This window comes from Catharus ustulatus, chromosome 1, assembly GCF_009819885.2.
Source record: "Catharus ustulatus isolate bCatUst1 chromosome 1, bCatUst1.pri.v2, whole genome shotgun sequence".
Taxonomy (NCBI): Eukaryota; Metazoa; Chordata; class Aves; order Passeriformes; family Turdidae; genus Catharus; species Catharus ustulatus.
In genome coordinates, this window is record NC_046221.1 from 62,690,842 (window position 1) to 62,710,185 (window position 19,344).

The window sequence follows — 19,344 nt, forward strand, 5'->3', positions numbered from 1 at the left end:
CCAAAATTTAAGGCCTAGTGATGCCTGTGAAGGGGAAGGTGTGCAGGCGAAAGGAGAGGAGAAACAAGCATGTCAAAAGCCAGAAGGCTAAAGCAAAGTTCACTGAGAGGTATGAACAGAGTAGCAGCAGTGAACTAGAAGTTAGAAACAGTGAAAAAGCTGTGCAGGACTGAGCAAAGAAGGGGTAGACTTGAGGAAGAGGAGTGCGTGCAGAGGTTAGTCTCAGCACGATGAATTCACTTCTGTGTGATTCCTGTCATGCCTGTTCTGAGTAGAGGAGCGCCACTGCAGCAAAACAGATACTTGAGGCATCAACAATACTGCCTTCAGCTGAAAAAAATAAAATAATCTGCAATATCTGACTAACCTCTCAGGTTTAAACAAAGGAAATGTGTGAAGTCTACAGGTTTATTCACTATGTGTGAGGTTAAATGTTTACTTCATTCTTTCAGGGCCAGAACTTATTGAAGGATATTTATTTGCAATATCTTGACAAATATCTACAGAAAAACCTGCATAATTGTATTACCAGAAAATTTGGAAAACTTACAATCCATTTAAAATTTTTCATCATATTTTCCTTCTCTCCTAGCTCTCAGAAATTCTAACAAAACCTTAATTTTTCATGTCAACTTAATCATGAGGTATTGCATAGTACTTTTCATGGACTGTAGAAAAAACAGGTCTCGTTAGAGGAATGATCCTGAAGTGTATGATATAGTGCAGTAGTGATGCTCATGGATTCCGAGTAGAATGATACATAGCCAAGACTTCTATAAAATGAAAGATGGCCTAATGCTAAAGACTATATTTTTATTCAGGCCAACTACTGCCAAATCACACTCTTAGGGCATTCCCTACTTCTGCTTGGGTTATGTAAGGCACATTACTTTTTCAAGGCCTGGGAGGATAGTTTCTGGAAGAAAAATCTCTGAAAAGCCTCAAGTATTGTTATTGGTTTTGAGTAATCAAAAAAAACCAAAATAAAATATGTGAGCTCTCTGAAAGGATTAATGTGGTCACAGCTAGGGTGTTATGCGGGTGGAAAGGCAAGAGCTCAGCCTAACTCACATATGGAAAATAGCTTGGAGATGAAAGCAAACCTGTGTGGTCCAAGCTGTCTATAAGCTACTTTATGTAGAAATCTCATAGCTCTCACATATTTAATACAGCTCCACAAGGATTGTATTATAGGCTCCAAGAGATTCAGATAATTAAGAGCCTTTGTTTACAGCAGGCATGCAGGGGATTGCATTCCACCAGAACCTACCAAAACACAAGGATTTCAAAACTTGGGAGAATTCTCAACTCCTTTAAGTTAGGCATTGCTTCTTCTTGTTGATGTCCAAAGCTTAGTTTTATTATCATTAGTTCTTACAAAAATAATCAAAATTTCCTTGTGACTTTTGATGCAATTATCCTTTCTGAATTGAGTAGATTTCCACTGAATTAGATCCTGTTTCTACCTAAAAGCGAAATATTAGGCCATTCTCATACCCTAAGACTAAAAAGTAAAGATATACTCATACAACATGAATACTTCCCACTAATTCTTATATTCAGTTTTCCTCAGGGTTTGTGATAATACTTTCCCCTTTCAAACTTGTGAATGGGACTTGGAGCAAGTAATCTTATTCACTTGGTATTTTCATCTCTATTTTTTTTATCGTGTGTTTCAGACAATCCAGAGAAGGCTGAGATAAGTATTTCAGCTTTTGAATGTTCATCCAGAGGAATCCAAATAAAAAATGGTGGCTATTACTGGGAAGTGTGCTTCTATATAAATTCTGTTCTCTAAGTTGTAGTTGACAGAAGTATGGTATCACAGAAGTACCAGTTGAGGTAGCAGAAGGAATAACCTGACCTGTTGATTTATAATTTTATGGCTTTACATTTCAGAAATATAGATTATAGATACATATTCTGGTGTATATGTATCTTCTTTCTTATGCGTCACAGCCCAAAAATACCCTGTGTTTATGCTGCATACTGACAAAGCAGTCAGGGCAAAGGTAACCTACTTAAAAAAGGATAAATAAAAAGAGGAAAGAAGCTGCTCAGAAGAAAAGATGTCCTTAGAGCTGGCCAAAGATAAATTAAAATTAATAACTTGCAATGTAGATCACCATGTGTCTTTCATGAAAACCCTGTTTTTGGTGATGACATCAGAACAGTTAAGCCTTTAGTTTACCAGGCTAAATAAACCAAATATTTTTTATTTATTTCTGCTTTTTCCTTGACTTTTCGTTCCCATACCTATCCTTCATATGTTTTATTGGCAATTTATGCAGTCAGCAGAAGACACCAAAGCCTTAGCAACAAGATCTTCTGATGTACAAACAAAATGCATTTAATTTGACTCAGTGTATTACAAGCATTATAATCCCTCTTCTGATTTCAACATGATCGACTAATCTCATCTGCTCAGAGGGATAAGCCTTGTCTCAGCCATGATGACAGGCTTAGAGAATGATAAAAATTAGGGCATTCTCACAGATTATATACTGTAACAACAGATAAGGCTTATGAATAAAGAATTGACTACAGGTGGTTATTTGTAGAAATAGATTAAGGGGTTAATGTTAGAGAAGTACAATGTCATTTGTAGTTAAATCATAGATACACACAAGTGTGGGAAAATCTTTCTAACCTGTGTAAACATCAGGGGAGATGAAGCAAATTTCATAGCTCGTTTCACAAGCAGTCAGAATGAGCAAGTACATTCTCCAAAAAGGGATAACCCTAATTTGCACTCTAGAAGTTCAGTTTGATAACTACTTGTCTTGGGCAAAACAGAGAAGCAAAAGAAATCTCCTGAGGCGAGGCAGCAAGCGAAGTATTACAGTATTTTTTTCTGTAACTGTCTGGAATGCTTCAGCTTAGTCCCAGGTAAATTTAGTGCTTATGATTCTTCTGTTTGGATTTGTAAAGAACATATGGTACAGCAATAATGGAAGAAGTGTGTGAGGCAAGGGGTAAGCTCCCTGACTGTAGAGCAAGACCGCTAGATACACACATCTTACCAGCAAATGGTAGCCTTGGGTGATTAAATCTCAGTGCATTGCTGTGAAAAAGTAATGAAACCCATATAGTAACAATGCAGGAAATGCAATTACATGCCATCTGCATGCTAGATCCACATTCAATCTTCCTGGGAAAAAAAATCTCAAAACAAACCTGACATGCTTCTGCAATGTGTTAAGCTTAAGTAAATGAAAGAACAGAATAAGCAACCATTATTTTTCTAACACTTTTTATCCTTGTTTTGAAAAGCACTTCCTGTGTATCATATTAATATCATGTTATGTGAACTGATCTGCAGACACTTAACAAAAACATCTGGGGAGCAAAGGATTATGTTATCACAATGTGACATACATTACTTCAAATAATTACTCTATTGATATTAATAAATGATGTAGCAAAACTAACTATGCAATTAGACACCCTACATATGCAATATAGGGGCACATAATTATTATCTCTACCTTTCTTAATTATTTTTACATACCATGTATTATAATCTATTTCTTAACCTGCTAAGTAAACAAACAAATAAAAGATCTTGCTTTTGGCCTTTACTATATTTAATTGACAAGTGGTTATTTATTTTTTTGGAAATTTTTTGACTCTGCATTGTGACTACCTCAGGAAAGAAGAGTGATATTTAGTATTTATTATGTATTGGCAGAAAAAATAATTTTTCTATCCAGTCATTGCTGAAATTAATATGTGGCTACAATACTAGATACACCTTTTTTTTTTTTTTACAAAGTAAATTATCTGAATATTTTAAAGCAACAAATTAATGAATAGGACTGAATTAGTTCTCAGAATGAAGCACGAAGGAAACAAGCAGTTGTACCTTGCAAAATAACAAAGGTAATACGAATTTGCAAGAATATTGTTTCACACCCATAATCTACTATGAGTAGATTTAGAGATAGGGGCTGGCATTATTAGGAGTTTAAGTTTAAACCACTTGAACTTAATGCAAACTGAATGAGCAAGCTGGAGAGACCAAATATCCGTTTTGTTTCCATAGGAACTCCTCCCCCAGAAATCTGCCACCAAATGCTCGTTGGCGAGTAGAAATGCTCCCAAAGAGCATGTCTGGCAGCACGCACACCCGGAGTTCCCCTGTTGCTACCTTTTCTCTCACCAGCAGGCATGTGCAAGCCAGCCTGTGAACAGCCCTGGAGAAGCGATGCCCCAGACAGCAACAAGACACGTCAGTTCAACCAAGTAGGTGTGCCTCTTATCCAGAGTAATTGATATGTACTGCTGGGAATGTGCTCCCCAGCAATCATCCTACTTAAAATGTGCACATCGTCTTTCTAGGATGCCAATTAAGTGCATCCTTCTGCAGTCGCTGACACTAGATTAAACCTTATGGTTTAAACAAACATTAGAACTGCATAAACCAGAAACAGCATGACAAGTCTGACATTTTCCTGGCTCCTACGGCATTGCCTTGCTGTGCCACAATACAAAGCCATGATGCAGCATTTTGCTAAAGGACATCTTCTTTGGTAAGTGTCATGTGCTTTGACACCACATGAACAATGCAGTCTCCTGATCTGGAAATACATGTAAAGACTTTTTTTAAAAATAATGATAAAAATGCAGTGAAAAGGGGGAATTGAGGCTGCATATCTATGATAATACAGTGAGGAAGGTTTTTTAAAAATACCTTAATGGTTTAATATGTTTAGCTCACCTGTGAGCATAGAGTTCATCTAACTGGGTTTGAGCAGGACACTAGAAGCGATATGATAATGAGCCATCATCGAGTATTAAAGAACTAAAAAATCAAAAGCATAATTTTCAAAGAAAGATTGGAAGAACTTGCCAGAATCTGGAGTCTGAGGGGTAAAAAAAGTGAGGAGCATCAGTATAGTTTTAACACAGTTTTGGTTAAATGGATTAAAAACCTGTGGCTGAAAGTGTATCACCTGTAGTACATCAAAAGCATCTGTTTCTGCTAACTCTGGTATATAAAACTCTTGTGGCTTTGCAACTGCAAAAGAAAATAATGAGTCTTAAAGTGCTAAGAGCTAGTTTATAATGGAGGTGACAGACCCAGGCAGCTGCTGCTTCTCTGTCAAAAATTTTGTAGCTGTGCCTGCTTTTTAACTCATGAATTCAGAGCAGCCCCTGGAAGCTGAAGAATTGCAAATACAGGAACGTCTTGGGGCCTTATCTTTGGATCTAAGTGAGAATGGAAAGCCCAAGAACTTTTCAGACTGTGAAGGCTGATTCAAGATGTTTCTGTTCACATAGATTCCCAAGATCTCTCTCCAACTGAGTATATTTATACTGTGCTGGCAAACACAGTGGGTAGGAGTTTTTGGGGGGAAGGATATCTTGATTCCATCACCTTTCCTCTAGCTGCCTCTGCTACATCCAATTCAAGAAGACATAGATAACTGAGGGCTTTGAACTTAAAACCTTTAGTATACTCATAACCTTTTGTGAAAATCACCACGCACCCTTCAGGAATGTGCCAGCAATTCAAATCACACCACAACTTAGGAAACCCATTGTAACTTTGCTAAAAATCTTACTAATAACTTGATCCATTTAAATATGACCTTATATAGAAAACATAGTCTGCAGAAAAACATTCAATTTTCACTTATCTCAAAAAATACACCACAACAACTCAGTTCAAAATTAAAATAATTTTTCCTTTTTCCCAAACATTGTGTAATGGAAGATTAAAACTGAGATTTCCTTTTTCCATTTCACTACATATTATAAATGCAGCACAAAGGAAGAGACTGACACAACTGTGGATATGCAGGAGGTAAACCTAGCTATTGTAGTTTCCCATGATTGCTTTGACTAGTTAAATCTCAAAAGAAGCTGCATAAAGTTGGGTCATTTTTCAGTAAAATATATAAAGATTTGAAAGTAAGGTGCAAGACACAAACATAGTCAGAACTGCTACAAGCAACCACAATTTAAATTCCAAGTCAACTGAAAGCAACTGCATCTGTAGCAGGACAAGTTAAGTCCTGCCCTGATCTGTCTTTCCAATTGCTGCTAACACCAGGCAAGTATCACACAGTGCTCATGTGCATAGTAAAGGAACATCTGAAATGTGCATTAGCTCACTGATACCTCCATTGAAACCTAGGCCTAACTATCAGCTACTTCTATGTCTTGCTGCTCTTTAAAGTCTGAAAATAAGACATTCCCTGTCTTCCAAGATCTTACCACAGAGCATCAAACTTCTCCTGTAAAGAGAAGATGGCTTGTTGTATATCTGAAATTTTTATTCAAGCCCTAAAGACTTTTGTTGAGGGCATAAAATAAGTAAGAATGTCTGTGGGGAATCATCATCTCTTTGTGGCAGCTAAGAAATTCCAAAAATGTTTAGTCTGTTCTGCTCTGTGCTCTTGAAGAAAAGGTTGTATTTCCTTTTTCAGTGCCCATAATCTTTTTAGAACCTTTTCTTTATTGAGCCCATAAACACCACAGTGAAGCTGCAAATCATCATAGTCTGCAGAAACTCCATCAAGGAAGCTGCAGAGTAAATGACTGTGAAAAGTTGATGTTCACAACAATAGGCAGTTGACTAACCTCATGGTAGCATGCAAGACACCTGAGGTACTCAAAAATAATGCAGAGGACTATATAATGCATGACATGGTCTCAGTATGACATGGTCAACGCACAGGACCGAGACTCGGGAATCTTAAACATATACAAATTCCATAGCGCTGTTCTTCACTAATCTGGTTTTGTTGACACTGTCTAATTATGCAAGTGCTTTCAAAATGTCTTGTTGACAAAGACAGAGGCTTTTCTGATTTTTGACAGAAGTTGCCAAGTCTGAAGACATCAAATATGAAACTGTATTTTAAAGTGAAAATTTTTAGGAAATTAAGAAAAGAATGAGAATGATTATAACAGAAACATTCTCCTCTTTGCAAATACTTTGTTTGCCATACATAATTTCAATGTTTTAACCTTTGAATGATAGGACTATAAACAAAATTGGCTTTTTTTGTTTCAGATTAATTGGGTGCTTTAGTGTTTATATATCCTTTGTGCAATCTGGTGTTACTTTGGGGTTATACTCCATTTTCATTTCAGAGACTGCAAACATCTTGTCTATTATGCTGGTCAATAACCATAAGAAGTTTCTAGAATTATCCATCTACCTATTTTGAATATTGATTTTTTTAAACCAAATATTTAACAACTTTTTTAATAGATAACCTGAAACAAATAGTGATTCTGCAAATTATAATGGCAAATGTAGATTTATTTTATGAGGACAAAAACTTTTTTAGAATTTAATATTTACAGTTTCTAAGTGAACTGATTTGAAATGCCACTACTTAACTTCCCAAATTAAATTGGGAATTTTCAAGCAATTTAGGTGCCTAATTTTCTATTAATATCTCACAATTGATTGACTCTTCAGTTTCTAGCTTCCTTAGCAAGTCACATCAACCATCATTAAAATTTCTTACTATTCTTAGAGTGAACCATGGAAACCATAAACAACCTTTATTTTCATCCATATTTATTGTATTTTATGACCATTTGATTTTATATTACTGAAATCATGGGTGAGTATAAGTCTGTCTGAATGGACATGATTATTAATAGATGACAGAAGTAGAAATATAAGTGAAGGAACAACACTATTAATATGGTTGTTGCTCAGAGCAACAAATGTTTAAAAAGACATAAGAACCAAAGCACTTACACTGTGCAATACATGTGTTTATAGATTGCAAATTAAATTGCCATCCTTTGCCAGTAGTAACTTCATGGTGTTATAGAGAATCACCTATTTTCTGAGATAAGAAGTGCATAGAAATTGTTGAGATGCAGCAGTTCCTGCTGTATTTGGGAGGAAAGATAAATTCACAAATGAGTGGCATTCCATGTGTGTGTGTGGAGTATCATGCATAACATTCAACTAGTTCTTGCAAAAAGATCAAAGTTAAGGAATACACGATTCATTCTGTTGGTATTCCAAATAAATACATGGCTTTTGAAAATTAGAATCAGAAAAGAAATGTTAAGTTCTATCCTAAAATCTTAGCAAGTACTATATCTGATCTCACTGAGTTTCACTGAAATATCTCTGGATGGAGGCAAATACTCTTCTTTGAGTATTTCAGAAATTTGATTGCATGCAGAGAAGATTCTCAAAGTATCATCAGACAAAAGATAAGTTACAAACAAGCAGGGGTCTGTTAATTAACATCCTGGCCTTGTCAGATGGAGTATGAGAGGACAATAAAGTGTAAACCTTGGAGTATAGTAAAATGTTTATCTCATTACTGAACAAAAGTATCAGTTATAGTCAATCAGAGACCAAAACAAGAAATGATGACAAAGAGCAGTCAAAAAAGAGACGTGTATGGGAGGGCCATTTATGAAAGGTGCTGATTTTTGATTTTTTACAAGCTCGAGTACAGTATTTTGTGGTGCCTATTTGGGTCCCCAAAGAACTGTGTTTGTACTGTCAGCTTAGCACCATATTCAGTCATTACCATCCAGATAAAACAGTGCAAGAAATTTCTCTTCTGTTATCAAGCTTTTGAGATAACTCTTTCTGCTACAGAAATTTTAAACATTTCAACCTTCTAATTAGTACTCCCTCAAGAATGTGACAATCTAAACAATTTTTAAACTTTATTGCCAGATGATATAAACTCTGAGCAATTATGAGAAGAGACCAAAGAACAAAAAAATTACCCAAAGCCATCTACATCAGCAAAGGTCAAGAAAATAGCTGTACTACATTTGAAAAAAGGATGAAGAGTTGTGCCTTTGTTTTTCCAGATCACAGTTCTTCCTCATTTTCCTCAACCCTTTATTTAGCTCTCAAGGATGAACAGGAATATAGCTTTTATGGATTACAGTAATTTCACGACTATAAGGTGCACCCTTTTGACTAAAATTTTCCCCCAAACACGGAAGTGCAGCTTATAGTCCGGTGCACCTTATCTGATGGACAAAGTTCAGAAATTTGCCTACCCGGAAGTGAGAGCTGCGAGACGCGGGGGGAGTTGACAGGGCCACGGCTGCCAGGTGGAGGCGGGGCAGAGCGGTAGCGGGCACGCCCCGGCCCCGTGGAGGCGAGACAACACCTCCAGAGGCACCCCCCGGCCCCATGGAGGAAGGACGGCCCCTCCACAGACACCCCCCAGCCCCTTGGAGGCGGGACAGCCCCTCCATAGGCACGACCCTGCCCCGTGGAGGGGGCAGGAGGGGCGGCAGCCATAGCCTGGCCCCGGAGAGGTGGCACGGATCAGCGGCGGGCATGCCCCGGCCCCGCCGGGTACAGGCGGGCCTGGGGGCCCACGGCACCGCCCCTGCCGGGTACAGGCAGGCCCGGGAGCCAATGGCTGCCAGGTTGAGGCGGGGCCTCGGCCAGCAACCGCGTGGGGGGAGCTGGGGGCGGAGCCTCGCTGCAAAAAAAAAGTGCGCCCTATAGTCCAGTGCGCCTTATCTGATCTACAAAGTTGCGAATTTTGCTGACTCCCCGGGGGTGCACCTTATAGTCCGGTGCGCCTTATGGTCATTAAATTACTGTAATAATGTGTGCTTCTCAAAAATATTTATTGAGATGCAGTATAGAAGAGGCAACTTTTCCCTTACCCAAACAACCCAATGCACAGCAGCAGCAAGCACCAAACCCTGTGTATCAGAGCACAATTATTAAAGCTTCTGTGGTCACATGATGACTCAAAGGGGCAAAAAAAGGAAAGAATAAATGCAAATTCAGGTATCAGAATATCATAATGGTCAACTACCATTACTAAACTGCCATAACTATTGGTTTAACACCAATTAGCTTAGTATACCTCATCAGTATGCAGTGATGGAAACATTGATCTGGTTGGTTTGGTTGGAAGATCTGTGGATCATTCACAGATATTTTGGGAAAAGGTAGCTACGGTGTGCCTTTGGTCCCTTGGCTGTGCTGCAGGAGGACAGTTGCTGCAGCATGTTGGAAACCTTGAGGAAGAACAGGGTCTCTTGGGGGACTTAGCATTGAATTCCAGTTGATCTCAGAAAGTCTACAATTCTTTAGCATGGACTCTGTCTCAGTGGTAAAACTGAACCTGCAGTCAGGAGCAGCAGAAGTTGAATTAGCCAAAGTTTTATGGAGGTATGTCACTGAAGTTTACTAAGACATGTAGACTTACCCAGGAAGCCTTTGAAATAACCTTCTGTCTGAAGGTTTATCTTAGAAAATTTCTCAGACCATACATGAAACTCAGAAGTTATATGCCAGATTATATAGTTGGTAACTAACAAGAGGCAAGAAATCATGCTTTTTCAAAAACAAAAATGACATCTAACATTGTATTTCCATTTCATGTTTAGCTTCAGGTTTACATGTCACAAGTACTGACAAACTTGTTTTCAATAAGAAGTTGATTCCAATAACAAGTCATTTGCAAACTTCTTATGTATTATTGTCTCATTAAAATAAGCACATTAGAAATTAATTATTCTGTTATATATCTGAACAAAATGGTCTCACATGCCCAATAAATAATCACACAAAAAAGCAAAATACTTCCAGAGCAGAGCAATAAGTATATGCTTATTATTGTCATGGGTACAACAATAACCTGTGTCCTTATTGGCTTTTAAACAACACTTAAAAAATTGCAAACCAAACCCAAACAAGCATGAAATATTTACCTCTTGATCTAGTATCAAACTGTGATACAAGTTAGTATCACACTGTTACCTAAAAAGTGTGATACTAACCATCACTAAAATATGAATCACACATAAAGCTGACATACCTGGTAAAATAGAGTTTTTTAGGTAATTTCTTTTAAAAGGTGTCTCCCATTGAGGTTCATCCTAGAGATCATTCCAGAAGGCTCGTCACCTGTGGGAAGGGAGGGGATGGAGTTGAGCTGTGGGCTGTGGGATGTGCCTGCAGAACATGGCAGCACAGGGAAGCACATGACAGCACTGAGAGGCTCGTCTCTGTCTGACCTTGGGGTGAGGAGGTATCATGGAACAGACTCCTATGGGAGAGGAGCCTACCAGGAGCTGACAGAGGGATGAGCAGCGCATGACCGCCCCGTAGAAGGATGTTTAGGATATGTGTTGATGTCGTGGCATCATGGGATAGGTCATGAGGGACAATTACCATGTAAGGAAATACTGTGCCTTGAAAAAGTGCATAAAACCAGCTCATTTCTTTGAATAAATGATTCAGATTCCCTGCCAGTCTGATTTTGTGTCAGTTGTTACAGTCACCTGAGCAGAAAAACACTAAAATAGACCAGTATTAAGAAAAACCATGTTATTTGCCTTTTACTCACTGAAAAGAAAATCAAAAGTCATCTGTCTCAAAAGAGTAGAAACTACTGTAATTGTTGAGTTGGTAGGAAGTTCATATATTTTATTTACCTATAAACCCATTTTGAAAAACAGTAGAAAAATAATATTGTTTCTATGGAGGAGAAAACAAGCTCATAGTGGTCACAGGTTTTGGATTTTTATGTCCAGTTCCAATTAGAATTAGACTAAAATTTTATTATTATCCCATTGAAATCCATGAGAAACCAATGGGAATGTCTGATTCCCCTATTGTCCCATAGCTCTAGCCACATCCCTGAGCACAAGTGGTCATTGCATATGGATCAGGCCACCAGTGCTGTCTCTAAAGAAGGTTATTTAGGCAATCCACCACAGCGTGATTGCTTTTACACCAAAATATATTGTGAACAAAAATAATAAAGCTGGATTCATTAAAAAATAAACCCAAACACACCTCTATTATTTTAATTAATATGTATGAATACAGTGTAGTATTTTGGAAGGACTATATTCTTGGTTTCAACTGTGCATTTTATTTTTTTTAAGAAAATATTATTTCTACAACAGGGAAAGCCAGATGTGTCTTTCCCTCAGCTCCCCCACCCCAGTGTGACTTAAGGCTCCAAAATGTGCCAGATTAAGACCTTGGAGACGGAAATTCAATGTTTATCCACAGGGTATGTTCAGCATTGCCAATGGCTGTGCAACTTTTCCCAAACAATGTTCCTCAACGATGACTTGAAAGGACCACAATTAGGGGCAGGAGAATAGTTTAATTTCCATGCCCATTCAATCCTTGACTTCTCTGCTAAGCCTGCCAACTATTGCCAATTGCAATGGTGGATTTTGTGACATGGACACTTGTCCACTAAGAACTGGACTGAGGCTGCAATCCAATGTAATTATTTTCAGTCACTATTGACCTACAAGAAGTTTCAAACAAGGTAATGTTGAAGTTTTTCTGCTCTTACCAGCTTTCTCAAACAATGTTCCCACTGCAACAGTGATAGCTGAAGTGTTCTCTGGCACTTCAAAAACATTTTTTAGCATTTTTCAATTTTTAACACTCATCTCTGTTTAATTTATTTATCAACTAGAAAAAAACCAAAATTATAAAACCCCATTTCAATCATATATTAAAAATTAATCTTTTTTTAAAAGCCCCTGACTTGAACTGCACATCTTGTGATATAGGAAGTATAAAAATACCAAGATCTACTTTTAACAGCCACTATGTATAAACCACTCATGCTTTCCTGTCATATATGAGGAGCTAACTTCTAGGGCTTTTTTTTTCCCTCAGGAAGTACTTTTGAAAAATTACTTTTCATGTAATTTGTTCATGAATGGAAATATATATTTATATTTTCAGATTTATACTTATCAACTAAGAGGTAATTTGGTAATGATGGGACCAAAGTTATGGTAGAAGAATGTCCATTTCTGTTTGACCTCAAAGTATAGGTAATCCTGGTTTCTGTTTGGATGGAAACCCTGCCTGCCACAGGCACAAATCAAGATTTAATAATTGATGAATAGGTATCATTTAGCTCTAATGTTTTAAAGCTAACTTAACGGGAAACTAAGTTATAAATAATGCACATTGTATTATCAGAATCAAGAATACAACAAACAGAAAACAAAAAAATGAAATTTTTAAACCAGTACTCAGGTAAACTTGCTTTGGCCTTCCTCCCAATTTGAGACATGGGAGAGGAACAGGAGCTAACTGCACAGATCCCTCTAGTGGCAGCAGCAAAGATGGGATTGTGTCTGAATGAGCAAGTCAGAACCAGGAGATGTGTTAGGAACATGGGAGTCTGTGGTGAGGGAACTTGCAGAGCAGGGTTGTGTGAGCAGAAAGGTTGCCTGATCTCATCAGTACCTGCAGGACTCAGTTGTTCTGTCACTGTTTAAAGTGCAAAGAAAGGAGAAATGCAGGAGACCAAAAGGTGGGGGAAGCAGGGTGTAGGGAAGCCGTACAGTACTTTGAAGCTGAACTGTGTTGCATAGCCAGAGAGTAATACCTTCCTGCATGCTTTGATTTATGCAGGTATTCAGATGGTTTTGGGTCATTCCAAAGGATAAATTTTATATCATCCAATACATCTGGTTCTATTCCTTGCAACAGAAAGGAACTAGTGTCTTTTTTCTGACCTAGAAATGAGCTGTTGAATGGTAGAGCATGAGCTTCTGCATGTGGAGCCCGTAAAATCACCTACACTAACAAAAGGCCAGTTCCTTGTCTATAAAGTCATAAAGATTCAATCCTAATAAAGTGTAATCTCACTACCCAAGCGGTATGTTTTTTGACAAAACTGCCCAAAAGTTTAACATGCTTTCTTATGTCACATCTGCTCTTTGCCTTACTGTGATACTTCACAAGTTCTACAGGAAATACTCAAGTGTGTAAAAATGTACAAATCATCCTGCCACCCTAATCTGTTTAGGATCTTTTTAGAAGTCTGTTTGAAAGGGACCAATAGACAAGAAGAAAAATATTAGTGCTATAATGGAGAATGTATTTTCCAGGCTTATATCGTTAAACATACAATAATTTTATAATTCACTGTAAGTTATGCAATGGTTTATACTTTGTCTACAAATTGTTTGTTGATATCTGTATTTTTCTCAACTCACCTGAATTGACATATGTTTACTCAAGTGAGGAGTATTTATCTGAATGAAATGGCCCATACAGTGTGAGCCTTCCATAGCTAATACAGGACTAGGTGATGCAGAAGATCCTAACAGAATAAGAGTGTGTTGGTTAATGTTAGCATAAATTTCTTGGCAAACCCACACCCTGCTATCTGTGGAAAGATGTCGCTGTCTATAATTTTTACTAAATTTACTCCTCATGAGATATTAGTAGAAGTTTCTGAAAGCCAGTTACTAAAATCAGCTTAAAGAAAGTCTACTTCTACCCTGTTTTGAATACTAAAATACTTTGAGTGCTGCTTCTTGAGAATTCAGAATAGTGTTTATGGAAGACTTCCATTTGAACCTGTTGTAATATATGGGTATTCTCTATCATGATTCAAAGTTGCATTATAAAATATCCTTGAGTTTAATTCAAAAGCATACAACCATAGAATAGTTTAGGTTAGAAAATACATATTTCAAAGTATTTTCAATGGAAGACCATTGATTTCAGCCATTAACCCAGCACTGCCACATCCACCACTAATCTATGTTTCTAATAATCATACAGAATCACAGAATCAATTAGGTTGAAAAAGACATCTGAGATCATTGAGTACAATCTTTTGTCAAACAGCACCTTGCCAACTAGACCACAACACTAAGTGCCGTGTCCAGTCTTTTAACACCTCCAGGAATGGTGACTCCACCACCTCCATGGACAACCCATTTCAATGTCTGATCACCCTTTCTGAGAAAAAATTCCTTCTAATCTCCAACCTAAACCTCCCCTGATACAGTTTCAAATTTTGTCCTCTTATCCCACTACTGGCTGTCTGGGAGAAGGGACAGAACTCCACCTGGCTACCACCTGCATTCAGGTAGTTGAAGAGAGTGTCAAGGTCTTCCAAGCCTCCTGCACCCTCAGTCGCTTCTCATTATTCCTTCCAGGCACTTCAACAACTCCTTTACTCTTTATTGGAAGCTCTCCTGCCCCTCAATGTCTTTCTCATAGTGAGGGGCCCAACATTCTTGAGGAACAACTAGTTGGTGAACAATTTGGCAGAGCTGAAATCTGGTATGAATCTACCCAAAACTTACAGGGTCAGACAGGTTGAACAACAATCTCAGGGAGCACAAATGGTGCAGAGGGAGCATGCTGAGGAGCTTTGCAAATTCATTAATATGTATTTATATACTTCTTTAAACTAAATATGCTGTTCAGACTCTTATCTATAGATGGTGTTAGAGATGCAGCTGGATAGTTTAATCCTTAAAGGATTGTGGTCTTTGTATCCATCATTTGGGGTCACAGCAAAATATTTTATCTTTCATTAGGCATCTATACAATAACCATACTGCAAAAATACTGCTGTCTATAATTGGCCAATTTTTTTCATGATGATCATGACATCTATTATATTTTGATTGCCATTACATTAGCACTTGAAGATAAAGTGACAATCTTTCTTCGTGTAAATGTTAGATGCATGTCTTTTCTTATAGAAATATTTTTTCTTCTATTTCAGCTCCATTAATTCTTTTAATTGAGAGGAAATTTTGGGAAACTTTTCACATACTGCGAGAACTCATTTTTAACAAACAAAATTAAATTGCTTTATGTGGGTTTTTAAAATGAGAAATTAACTAGATATTAACGCTCTTGCAAACAAGGCACCATTACCTTTCATTGAGTTAGAGAGAGAGGCAGTGGAAGAATTTAAACATAATTACAAAGAAGCAAACTCTTATAATATAACAGTCTGCTTGTCTGTGAGTGGGTCTTCTCCTCTAGGTTAATGTGGCAAGTTTAATGCGTCACAGAAAGAAAGTCACATGACCAACTAATATTAAAATTATTTACCTTGAAGTAAAGTATAAAGCACAACTAAGGAAAAAACCCTACTTGTTAGACTACAGATACTGTCTTTTTAATATTAATGAAAGTGGCCAATTTTCTTCTGAGATGGTGTTTAAAAAAACCCAAAATCATCCCCCATCATCTGAGATTCTTGATACACAAATGTGCAAGCTGATGAGTTCTCCTTTTCTCTCACAACAATCATTTTGACTGCAAAAAGCCTGCATTATCTGACTGCAGCTCCCAGTTTTGTTGCATACTGCCTGTGCTACATAGTACAAAAAAACTCTAGAGTACTACACATCTTTTTAATGGAGAGAAATTACTGAGCTGCTGTAGGAAGTAAATACACATATATGCTATTTCTACAGAGAAAACTATATTGCAACAGAACTGATAAATTCTGGCATTATATAGTTTTGATAATGACCTTTTTAAAGACATGCCTCATCTAGTCTGACTGAGACCTGTAGCAAGATTCAAAGTAAAAGAACAGGATACTTTTCAATAAGTAAATAAACTTTAATTATTGGTCACATTATTTGAAAGTACAGCTACATGATCTGGAACTTCTTATGTCCATGTAGCAGAATAGAAAAAGAGGGAATGGTAGTCCTCTGCTACCTAGAAGGCAATGGGCAAGAGATGCTCATGCTGTATTTTGCAAAGCACTTCATAAATTTTCAAAGCTAAACTAAATTAGTAATAAAATGAGTTATGCCATATGTAATGAGAAATTGCCAAGAATTAGAATTACTTTTTTTTCCAGAATAGGAACAGCAACCTCTTTTCTCTTTTCCTACCCGCAGGAGGCACAGGTAGTTCATTAGGGGTGTACAACCATGCTTAATGACAGGACCCTATCCCAGATAACGCAGGGAATTCTGTATTGCCACATGACAGCACAACACACAGCACCAGGTGTGAGGTTCACGCAGCAGGGATGTAAAGTCAGCCTATACCATACATCAAAACTGCTTCCATAAAATAAAGAAACATATACAGGACAACCAGGGAATCCAGCTGAGCCAGCAAAGGTTTGTGGAAGGCAGGTCTTTCTTGGCTAACCTGATCTCTTTCTGTGACAAGGTGCATGCATATTGGATGAGGGAAAGTCTGTAGCTGTGGTCGACATAGACTTTAGTAAAGGCTTTGTCACCATCTTCCACAGCATTCTCCTGAAGAAACTGGCTGCCGATGGCCTGGATGGCTGCACTGCTTACCATGTAAAAGACAGGTTGGATGACTGAACCCAGAGAGTGGTGGTGGATGGAATTTCACCTAGCTGGCAGCTGGTCAAGAGTGATGCTCCCCAGGGTTCAGGATTGGGACCAGTACTGTTTAATATCTTTATCAGTGATCTGGATGAGTGGATGGAGGCACAGCTCGTGGATGACACCAAGTTGTCCAGCAGAAAAGGATCTGGGGAAGCTGGTTGGCTGTGGCTGAACATGAGCCAGTGTGTGCCCAGGTAGACAAGAAGAGCAATGACATCCTGGCCATATCAGCAATAGCATGGCCAGAAGGACCAGGGCAGTGATTGTCCCTCTGTATTCGGCACTGGTGAAGCCACGCCTCACAAGTGCTGTGTTCAGTTCAGAAACACATTGAGGTGCAAGAGCAGGGCAGTGGAGCTGCTTGGAGAGCATCTGATGCTTCCTCCTGCAGTCAGAGAAACTAATTCATACTGATTTAATTTTGACAGCAGCATCTGTGCTGCTCGTAACAAGCTACCTGTCTGTGCTCAGGGAAGCACCGTACACCTCCAGGTCTAGGGAGAGTATGAAAAAGGTGACTGCAATCTACCTTTATGCCTGGAAGATAACAGACTGCCTTAATCAAAAGCATAAATTAAGGAGCTCTGAAAGCTGCTATAATACATGTAAAAACTCACCTGAGATTTATACCCAGAAGCCTCACAGCCCAGAGCAACTGAGGATCCCCTTACAGGAGCATAGTAGAAGAGCCATGCTGATCCCAAAAGCACTCCCTATTCCCTGGAAAGTTTGTTAGACATGCTGTCTGGATACACACAGAGGTTTTAACAGTCTCCTTTACTAACTGGAAAGGTGCATAAACACTTAATGAATTTTCCAAGAAGAAGATACGTAAAAAAAAATTAATTTCTATATCCATTTAGTCAGGCCAGATGCTGAAGTCTGTTATCCAAGTGACATCTGAACCACAATTGAAACACCCTCCAAAGTTTTAGCTACGAAAAATGTTTAAAACAGGCCTAGACAGACAAATTCCCTAAATGATCATTAATTAGAGGTCTCAGGGTAGACATCTGATAACTTCATCCAAGCAACCTGGGAAAGGTGGCAAAATTAGAGAGGTAAGAGATGATGAAACATGATTAAAATCCATGGTGCTCCAATCCATGTTATGTCCCAGTCTAGAATGGTTTCTAGAGTTCTAATCATGACACAATGGCAGATTAACACTTGCAAGTTAAAGTAGTCCCCCCTTTTATTGCATTTAGGCTTGGTATTTTGTTGGGTTGGGGGTTTTTTGTATATCTTTTGTTGGTTGGTTGGGTGGGGGGTAGATTTTTTTGAGAGGGAAGGGTGATTTTTTCATATTTTCCAATTCAAAAACTAGGAAAACACATATGTATTCATTTATGCATTTTACCATTTTGTTTTTAATTTCACCTAACACACAATGCAAGTAATTATTTTTGTTTAAGTACAACATAAGCATTATAAAAAGGAAGCTGCTGCATTCCGCTATTCTACAACCACACTCAACACAGGTCCATAGCTCGACCTGGAACAAAGGAATTGTAGCAGAAGGAAGATGACCATTTTATCTAAAAAGGGAATGCATAAAAGATAACCAAAAATGGAGCCAGCATCACTAAATTGAGAACATGCTGGAATCAACTTGTGAATGGAAAGCTCTGATTAGTACTCTTCTCTCCCTCATTTCTTGGACACTAGTAGGAATATAAATGGATTAGTTATGACCCAGGCTAAAAATAACCTCTACAAATAATATTTCAAAGAGAAAAAAGTTATATCTGACTTTGAATTCATTTGGGTGTCTTTTTTGATTGAATCAAAGTCACAAACAAAGAAAGGAAATTTGAAAAGGCTAGTTTTTACTTTTGAAATTGAAACTATATTTCATCTTTTAAGTAAAAAAAAAAAAGAAAGAAAGAGAAACAAAATATTTCTTTAAGAAATTTACTTTTCATGCCAAATAAACATTTTCGAAAGAAAATCCATGGCAATCTGGAAATCTTCATATTTTCTGTTTATGTCAGAATCCTAAAATAAGGCTAATACATTCTGGTATGAAACTTGAATCAGATATTTCAGTCTTAAAATCACCTTCCGTTTCTAAACTTAACCTGAAAGGCTACGACAATAGCCATAAAGTCCTGCAAAAGGCCCAACCACTTGACCTAATATTGCAAATAGTCTATAAAGACTTAAACATAAACATCTGCTATAGATATCCTACAAACACTTACAGAAGCGTGAAGCTATTGCATGTGAGTTATTAAA